Genomic DNA, 8,722 nt, shown 5'->3' with positions numbered 1-8,722 from the left:
GCATCATCTGCCAGTGTAGTGAAATGTGGAATGGCATTTTCGAACTGTTTATGGAAAATACGACACCGACATTCCACCGAAAAGCAAGCTGAGAATGAGAAAAGTGAACTAAAATCCCAATTGGCCGCACAGCAAAATCTCTGCTTGGTAAAGGAGTACAGTTACATGGCACTGTGATGCCAGGACATCTGAAATTGTGAGTGTGTCACTGCAGTTGGACCAATCCAGTGACGTGAGTGACAGTGCCCAGGTATACATTTTCATTTGTATGGTGTTTAGTGATCCTCAACAGTAACTCAGATAGTTAAAAAAAAATGTTTATGGTTCACTATGTTGTGTTGTGCAAGATTGGCTCATGCGGTTATGCAAGGCACACAAACATACATTTCCACATAAAGAATCCTCAATATGCTTTAAAATAAATATGTTTTGAATGTTTTTAGTGGGTTGATCTTTGTGACTTGGTAATTTTATTTCATTATTAGTCGTTCTAAAAAAAAAAAAAAAAAAAAGACATCAGCCCCCCTGTCGAGAGGCTGGCTGCTTGAAAAGTAGATCTTGAGGTAAAAAAGTCAAAGGGCACCCCTGCTGCAGATAGATAATTTTCCTTTTATATGTGGTTGGGTCCTGGTAAGAACACCTGAAGCAGAGAAGCCAAGACTTTTTAAAAATGGAAACCCTTCCCCCCACCCTGGTCTGCCACTTCAGAGGTACTTTCTCCGATGACCTTGCAATGCTGCAGAGGCGTGTCAATAACATATTGTTTTGATAATATCTCTTATATAGCACTTTGTTTACCCCATCACAGTTCACAAAATGCTTCAAAGAGGTTAATGTTCACTCATTCACGCACACGCTCATACATTAATGTGCAGAAGTTGCCATGTCAGTTACCTCCAGGCCCACTGGGAGTGATCTGGGGTTCAGTGTCTTGCCCAAGGACAATTTGACAGCAGACAGCGGGAGCTGGGATTACAACCTGCCAACCCTTTGGTCACTCTGGCAATTGAGCCCCATGTACATTATTATAAATCTGTCAAGCAGGCAAACCATATATGTATTTCAGAGGCATAAAGTCCACAATAGTCCTTATATTACGATGATAACATCAAAATCTTTTGAGAACAAAATCTCAAGAGCCTCGATAGTCCTTATTTTAAAGCAACTGCACGTTGCAAAATTGATGGCACATGTGAGTTCAATTAGTGACGGATTTGTTTCATCTTTTCTTCTCATTGATTTTAATTACGAGAACCCGTTCTCCATGATGGCATCTTTCGCTAGCTTCTTTGGTGTGTGACATTTCCACATGAATAATGCACGTCCCTGTTATGAAAGTCAAGGGTCTCCTTATGCCGTGGACACATCTGGCCTTCATGCGTGCGCACCAGCTTTTTTTAATAACCATGACCTCGTCCACACATTCTGCTTCTGATTAGGCCTTTGCCCGTGTTTTTATTAGGGGAGGGAAAAAAAGAACAGAACGGAAAGAAATAGGGTGGACGTTTCATTATTTTTTTTCGCCACAAGAGCCGTGTGGGCTGATTGTTAGCGTCTCATTAGTGGGTGCTGCTTATGACACCCGTCTGCTTTGACTGGTAGCCAGCCAGGATGAAGGCAACAGGGGTGAGAGCACTCTTTACTAGAACATCTTTTCTTGGTGTTCTAATTATCTGACATTTACTCCGTGTAGTCAAACACTACAGCGAAAAAGAAGTCAGCACGACCTATCCATTGTGCCAAATATTAATAACGTGTGCGTATTATGCCTGCTTGTGGTTGCGCTGACCTCCTATCCCTGAAAGAAGTTCAATGTACGGTTCTGTGGTTATCGTCACATTTTCCGTCGTTTTCATCAGAGACACCCTTTTTTTGGTGGCATATACACACACAAAAAAAATAAAAATTCAAAGAAAAGGCAATACACTTGCAGATCCTGCCATCAAGGGCGTGATGTCCTGGAAATAAACACACTGGACGTGGTGGCTACGAGAATGAGGAAACAACTCATTTACTCAACATGGAGTTTCCGTACATCCTCACAAGCGACATCTTATCTCATGCACAAGGGCAGCTGTCACTCTTGAGGCACTTCATTTAAAAAACATTTCATACCACAGCAGTTTATCATGACCTCGTTCTAATGAACCGGAAGCTAAGAACTCTTCTTTGTCCATTGCACACTTGTGGATTTAATGATAGATGTTCACCGAGTCATTAGTATAAGAGCCTCACAGTCGGGAAATACATATTTGACGCTCTTTTGGGACATCTGTTTCGAGCTCGTGCACGTGACGTCACCATTTTCACGGCGCCATATTGCCGGTCAAACAGAGCTGCTCGACATTGTGGAAGACATTGAACCGGAGCTGTTGTGCTGTTGGTTGTCACAACAGACGAGGCAGATATTCAAAGAGATCATTCAATGGAATACCAGCTGAAAAGACCAGAAAATATCGATGGATTTCGGCAATTAAAAATGCTGGATGGTGCCCAACCAAACTACACACACACACCTGTGTAGCGATCATTTCATTTCAGGTAGAAATTATTCTTCTCAATCTCATATTAACAAAAAGTATGTATAATGGCAAATTGGCTCATTTGAGAACAATGCATATTAAAAAAAAAAAAAAAACTGTACGTCGCAGAGGTTTACAGAGGTTAAGTGTGGCCGCAATCGCTTCCGTGTACGTTCCATGGAGACGAATCCGTCCTCTTTTTTTTTCCCCAATCATAGGTAATGAATGTGAGTTTGCCTAAAACCAGGGGTCATTTATTTAAATACTGGTAATTATATTGAATACGAGCTGAAAAAAATTGATGGATTCTGGCAAAGGTTAACGTGTCGCCAAACACGCTTCCGCGTTCACAAGCTGTCAAAACTGTCACTATGTGAGATTTGTTCCAGATGAGAACAGATCCAGCAACAAAGCATTCGTGTGCGTCCAGACTTTTCTACGCTCTCAAACCTTTCCATGTAAATCTCGACAACTTACTCACCAGATCCATGTTTATATCCAGTTGTCCTAGACAAGCGGAAGCAAATAAAGTCCAATTTCTTAACGGCGAAAACATCGATGTCCGGATTAAATGCGAGTCCTCTCTGCCGAGTTTATCTAATTTTTCCACGTACCATCGTTTATTTTCACCTTCTAAATGTTTGGTGGCATCAGGCAAGACTCTGGGCGTTGTGCTACAAGACATACAATATATCCGTGTCATCTCCAACTGACTTAGCATTGAACAACGCTTAGCTTGACCGGCAATATGGTGAGGTAAACAAAAGTCACGTGATTTTATGACATAGGTGCACGAGCTCTATTGCATAACTGCCTGACACAAGAAGAAAGTCTAAATAAAAGTGACTTTGCAAAATTTCTGATAAACGTTTTCATTCTAATACAACCATCAATTATCTAGTCGTTAAACAGATGAGAAAATGGGATAGAGGCTTTGGTATGTTTCCCTTCCAGTGAACAGCATTTAAGAGGAGACACTGTTATGTCAAGCTAAATTTACACCCAATGATGTAGTCATTGTTGAGATGTCATAGATGAGGCCCCAAATAAGCACGTGACAATTTCTTACTGTACTTTTCTTGCCTCACTCAAAGTTGCGATCAAACAATTCTGCTTGTGGTTTAAACTCGCACGGCCTCATTTTCCCTTTTGGGTCTATGTTGCAGTTGACGTCTTCTATTTCCCTCATTTGCTCTCTCATGTTTATCTGCAACACTAATTGTCAAAGAGGTTTTGATCTACAGAAATGTTGTTTTCATGCGCCACGGCTGGTTCATTAAATTAAAACAAGTTTAAAAAAAAAATGATCCTACAGTGTAATATTAAAGGACAACCCCACAACATGATAAAGTCTAATTGTCAATCTGTACTGGACTACTTAGTGATGGTAATGAAAAAACTTTGAACAGTAGTTGTTGCTTGTCCCATGTACATAAGTTGGATATAAAAAGTCTACACACCCCTGTTCAAACATGTTTTTGTGGAATTAAAAGAAAATGAGAAAGTTACATCTTTTCAAATCTTTTTCCACCCTTGGTGTCACTTATAACCTGTACAACTAAAAACGAAAACAACACGATCAATACTGGGATCCGGCTGTGTTCAGAATTAACCAATCACACTCGGATCCAAATAAAATTGAATTAAGCGCACGCCTGACACCATTCCAACTGCCTCGGACTAACACCAAATAAAGTTCAGATGCTCTACTGTGCTCTTCCTAACCTTTTTCTAAAGGTCCATTGAGACATCCATTTTCTGAGTCGCTTATCCTCACATGGGTCGTGGGAGTGCTGGAGCCTATCCCAGGAGGAGGCGGGGTACAACCTGAACTGGTTGCCACCCAAATGCAGGGCACATGGAGACAGACAACAGTCGCACTCACAATCACACCTCGGGACAATTTAGAGTGTCCAATTAATGTTGCATCTTTTTGGGATGTGGGAGGAAACCGGAGTGCCCAGAGAAAGGCCAGGCAGGAACTGGGAGAACATTCAAATTGCACACAGGCGGACCAGAATTTGAACCCAGGTCCTCACAACTCTGAGGTCAACGATCTAACCAGATGCTCCAGTGTGCCACTGCCACTTGAAGGTTTCATGCTAAAACTGATAATTATTTTATATATCACACACACACACACCACACACACACACACACACACCACACACACACACACACACACACATAAATAATTTAGTGATAAGCAGTGTATGTCTATTGGAATTATTGCCATGTTCAACCTTTGTTTTATAGACTGCCACAAAATCTCCCAATGCGTGAGAGAACACGTGATGGTCTAAAAAATCCACTTTATACACACTAGAAATGTGAGCTGCATGTTCCTCAAGCAATTATGTAAATGCGAAAGAATTTAATCATGGAAACATCATTTTCCTGGAACATGCTTGATGTAAAGCACTGAGCAACATATTTAGTCATGCCATCAGACAGTGGACCGTCTTCCTTGCTGATTGGGCCTCTTATAAAAAACTAAATGGAAGCCAACATTTATTTTACAAAATTGGACCATTTGTGTGAAGTTTTTTTAAAATGTTTCACAGAAGGATGTGTGGTACATGGGCGTATTCTGCAAGATTACAAGTAACTTTAAAGTGGGGGTGACATCCCTATAAACGTTCTAAAATAGATATTGTAATGAAAAATGCATATAACAGTATTCACTTCAATGTCTATATGAAAAAAAAAAAAGTGAGCGGAGAGCGCGTCATCCATGCATAAAGTTGCGCAATTGAGTGTCCTTCGACATCCGAGTGGTCGCCATATTAGTCGCGTTATCTGTCCTTGACGTCATCGTTGAAAACGCGTAGTGCCTGCAACTATGGAAGCCGAACAACAGAGATATTCAGATTTTTCCAACGCCACTTCTGACACGGAGGCTCTTTTCGAAAAGGACAACACCACACAACCGAGTGAAGTTACAAGGGCAATATTACACTATTGTTTCGAGCCATATACAGATTATATGCCGTCACGGCCAAACCGCATCCTGTCCGATCCACACGGCCGGTGTGGCTTATGACGTAGTCGAGCGGTGCTGCTTTGTGTTCACAGTTGAGCCGGCGTGCTTCATGCTCGCACGCGACTGAGTAACACATTCTCGGCTGGGTTCTTCAGAGCCGCCCCTGTCGCAAAGCCCGACGCGAAGCCTTCGCGGAAGATGTGACTGCTGAACGCGGCGCCTCAGCCGGTGTGGCTGAGTTTCGGCCCGACGTGCTATGTAAGGAGGGGGTGGAGCCGACCTATGTTGCAGGCTGAGTGAGACATTGTTGGCTGGGCGACGTGCACATCGACACATTTCATACGCGGATCTTTTGTTACGTTATGAGAGAGACCGATTACGTGGTCCGCCCCAAACTATTATTTTTTTTAGTAGCTGTATACACACCTACCTGTTATTTGGAACCCACGAAGCTCTCGTCCTCTGCACCCGTGCAATACATTTTTCACAACGAACAGGGTGTCTTTCAAACTTATGAAGGGTAATTCCATTCTCCCGAGTGTTCAAGCAATGTCCAGCAATGCAATGAGCCGGCATTTTGGCGAACACGAAGGAACAACCAGCTACCTTCTCGGAGATATAACTAATGGAAACAAAAGAGTCCACTAGGGGGCGCCTCTGTCATGTACGTCACTTCCTGCTTCTTCTCGAAAACAAATCCCTGAGAGGATTTTCATGGCGGGAGTTACAAAAAGCTGTATACGTCAAAATCATGTTTTGTGGTGAAAAAAATACATGGGCACATGGACCATATTGACTGTGGGTTTTTCATTAATAATATACTAAAAATCATCCATTTTATGACAGTTGAGCTTTACGCAAGTAACACGGTCACATGTGAAAGCAAATATTGTGTGAATGCCAAATGGGTCACGGGAAGACGAGTTGCTTTGGCGTCTCAGCCACATACCATTACACGGTCGTCATATGCTGCTACCCATGATTTTATTATAGTCTGAATATTAAATAAGACCAATTTGCTCTATATTCCATTGAGAGCTTTCCTGCATTGTTGTTATAACCACAACAGGCATTACATGGCTTTGCTGACTCTGTCTATTGTTTCCCCTCCACAAGTGGTCCATAAGGATTTGAGTCCAACTTATCCTTGACGGCTGAAGTGTGAAGAGGGAGGCTTAACACGGGCGACATGTCTATGGAAATGAAATTCTCTTTACATTCTATTCAGTTATGTGATAATTTCCCCCTCAAGTCTAATATTGTAGAGTGCTATGTTATTTTTGTAATTTTTAGGAGGCTGGAATGGATTAGAGGCATTTCCACTAATTTCAATGGGGGGAAAAAAAAATCACGGTCATGGACTGAATTAAACGCATATCTCAAGGCAGCACAATATACAGTCCATTACCAGTGTACATATACAGTATATACCAGGGGGCTCAAACTGACCTTGGGGTCACTGTATGCAGAGTGTGGTGAAGGCTGGGCCGCGGCCTCGGCGCACATGCACACACACGAAATTCTAATGATCTCAAATGTCTTTTTTATATTTTAACACAAAATAAGATCAACAGTGCTGGTGTAAAGTGTTGTGCAAAGCTACAAACAAAACTCTCCATGGCAACGCCACTGGTCTTTGAAAAATGTTTCTCTGCTTGCAACAAGCCCGGTCGATGTCACACCACCGAGAGCCACATATCCCGCCGTGATTGGTAGGTTCATCAGCTCCGCAGACAACGCTGTAAAAGTGCCATTCGTATAAAACTTGAGGGTCGCACTAACATTAAACATCCCAATGGACCTTTTCTGGCCTGTCAATCACTCGTACAATAATAGCCAATCAGATAGCCGCGTTGTGTTAACCCCCGGCTTGACACACCCCTCTCGCCGTCATGTCCCACAAGCAATACTGGTTGTCAGTAGCGTGCGCTCGGAAAAATTAATGTTACAAAGAAAACGGTCCTCAGATGCGCTTGGGCAACGTGCAATTCTGATGATAGATATCCGGCTAGATTACAAGGGGGCCAGTTGATTCATTTTCTAAAGCCTAAAACACAGTTGACGAAGTGTCTATGATGGATTAAGGCTCGCACGTACAATTAAATGTGGACAATATCACCAAACACAGGGCTGTATGTTCGAAGGGAAGTGAGGGAGAAGTGAATTTGATTGAATTATTATCAGTGGTTTATACATTGTAGGAGAACAACTTTTACTTTGTCACTTATTACTAACCTGCTGAATGAAGTGTGTCATGTTTCATGCCAAAGCGTCGTGTTAGTGATGCATAAATGCGCGATGTTATGCAAGAGAAATGTCTATTGGCCGATTTGTATCACATCAGATTTTAAGACAGAGCACTGGGTTCTATTACGAGCCAAGTCGAACTTTTTTATCTAGTGACTATGATGCTGACTGAGTTAATCATCATTGTTTAAATGCAATTGTAGAAAATCAAACCTAACTTACTTATGAAGACTATAATGATATTACTCATGATCTTTCCAAGTAAAAAGTACTCACCCTGCTTTACATGTGTAGTACGATTCCACTTATTTTATCCAGTCGGATTTCAATATAAAGTTTGTGAGGCGTCAAACATTTTTGCATCGATTGCCAACATTTCACTCAAACTCTGACATTGCGTCCCGCTCCGTCCAAAATCTTAATTCCGTGTACATATCCTTGCGTGAAACAGTTGAGACCTGTCTGTAGAACTCTCTTGGACAAGTCTGACGCATTTGGCAAAAAACATACCACAATATTATCTGGAATACACGAGAGAGAACCGACTTTGGACCTGTTCTGTTCAGTCGCCATTTTGGAAGCTTGTGTGGAATGGCAACGGTAGGTAAAGGGTGAGGAGCTTAAGATCGTCATCAGTCGGAAAGTTCCATTAAGGTGGGGCCACAAAATATCGTCTCGTGGGCTACAAATGGCCCGTAGGCCACCAGTTTGAGAAATATATATATGGTTTATCAATACAGATTATAAATGTTAAATGTTTCATCTGTAACAACTCAGATGCCAAACTCATTGTAAAAACACATTATATGCCTGTAATACTGTAATTGTCATTGTACAAACACACGCAGTGTATATAATACCGTAAATCTGAAGGGGAAAGGGGGGGGGGACATTCGAAAATTTGGACAGATTTATGACAGGGTGATCACGACAAGTCACGGGAGCAACTGTTACGCCATTTTGCTGCCAA

The sequence above is a fragment of the Syngnathoides biaculeatus genome, chromosome 3 (genome assembly GCF_019802595.1).
Source record: "Syngnathoides biaculeatus isolate LvHL_M chromosome 3, ASM1980259v1, whole genome shotgun sequence".
In the NCBI taxonomy this organism is placed as follows: Eukaryota; Metazoa; Chordata; class Actinopteri; order Syngnathiformes; family Syngnathidae; genus Syngnathoides; species Syngnathoides biaculeatus.
The sequence above is the reverse complement of the archived record's forward strand: the minus strand, read 5'-3'. Positions refer to the sequence as shown.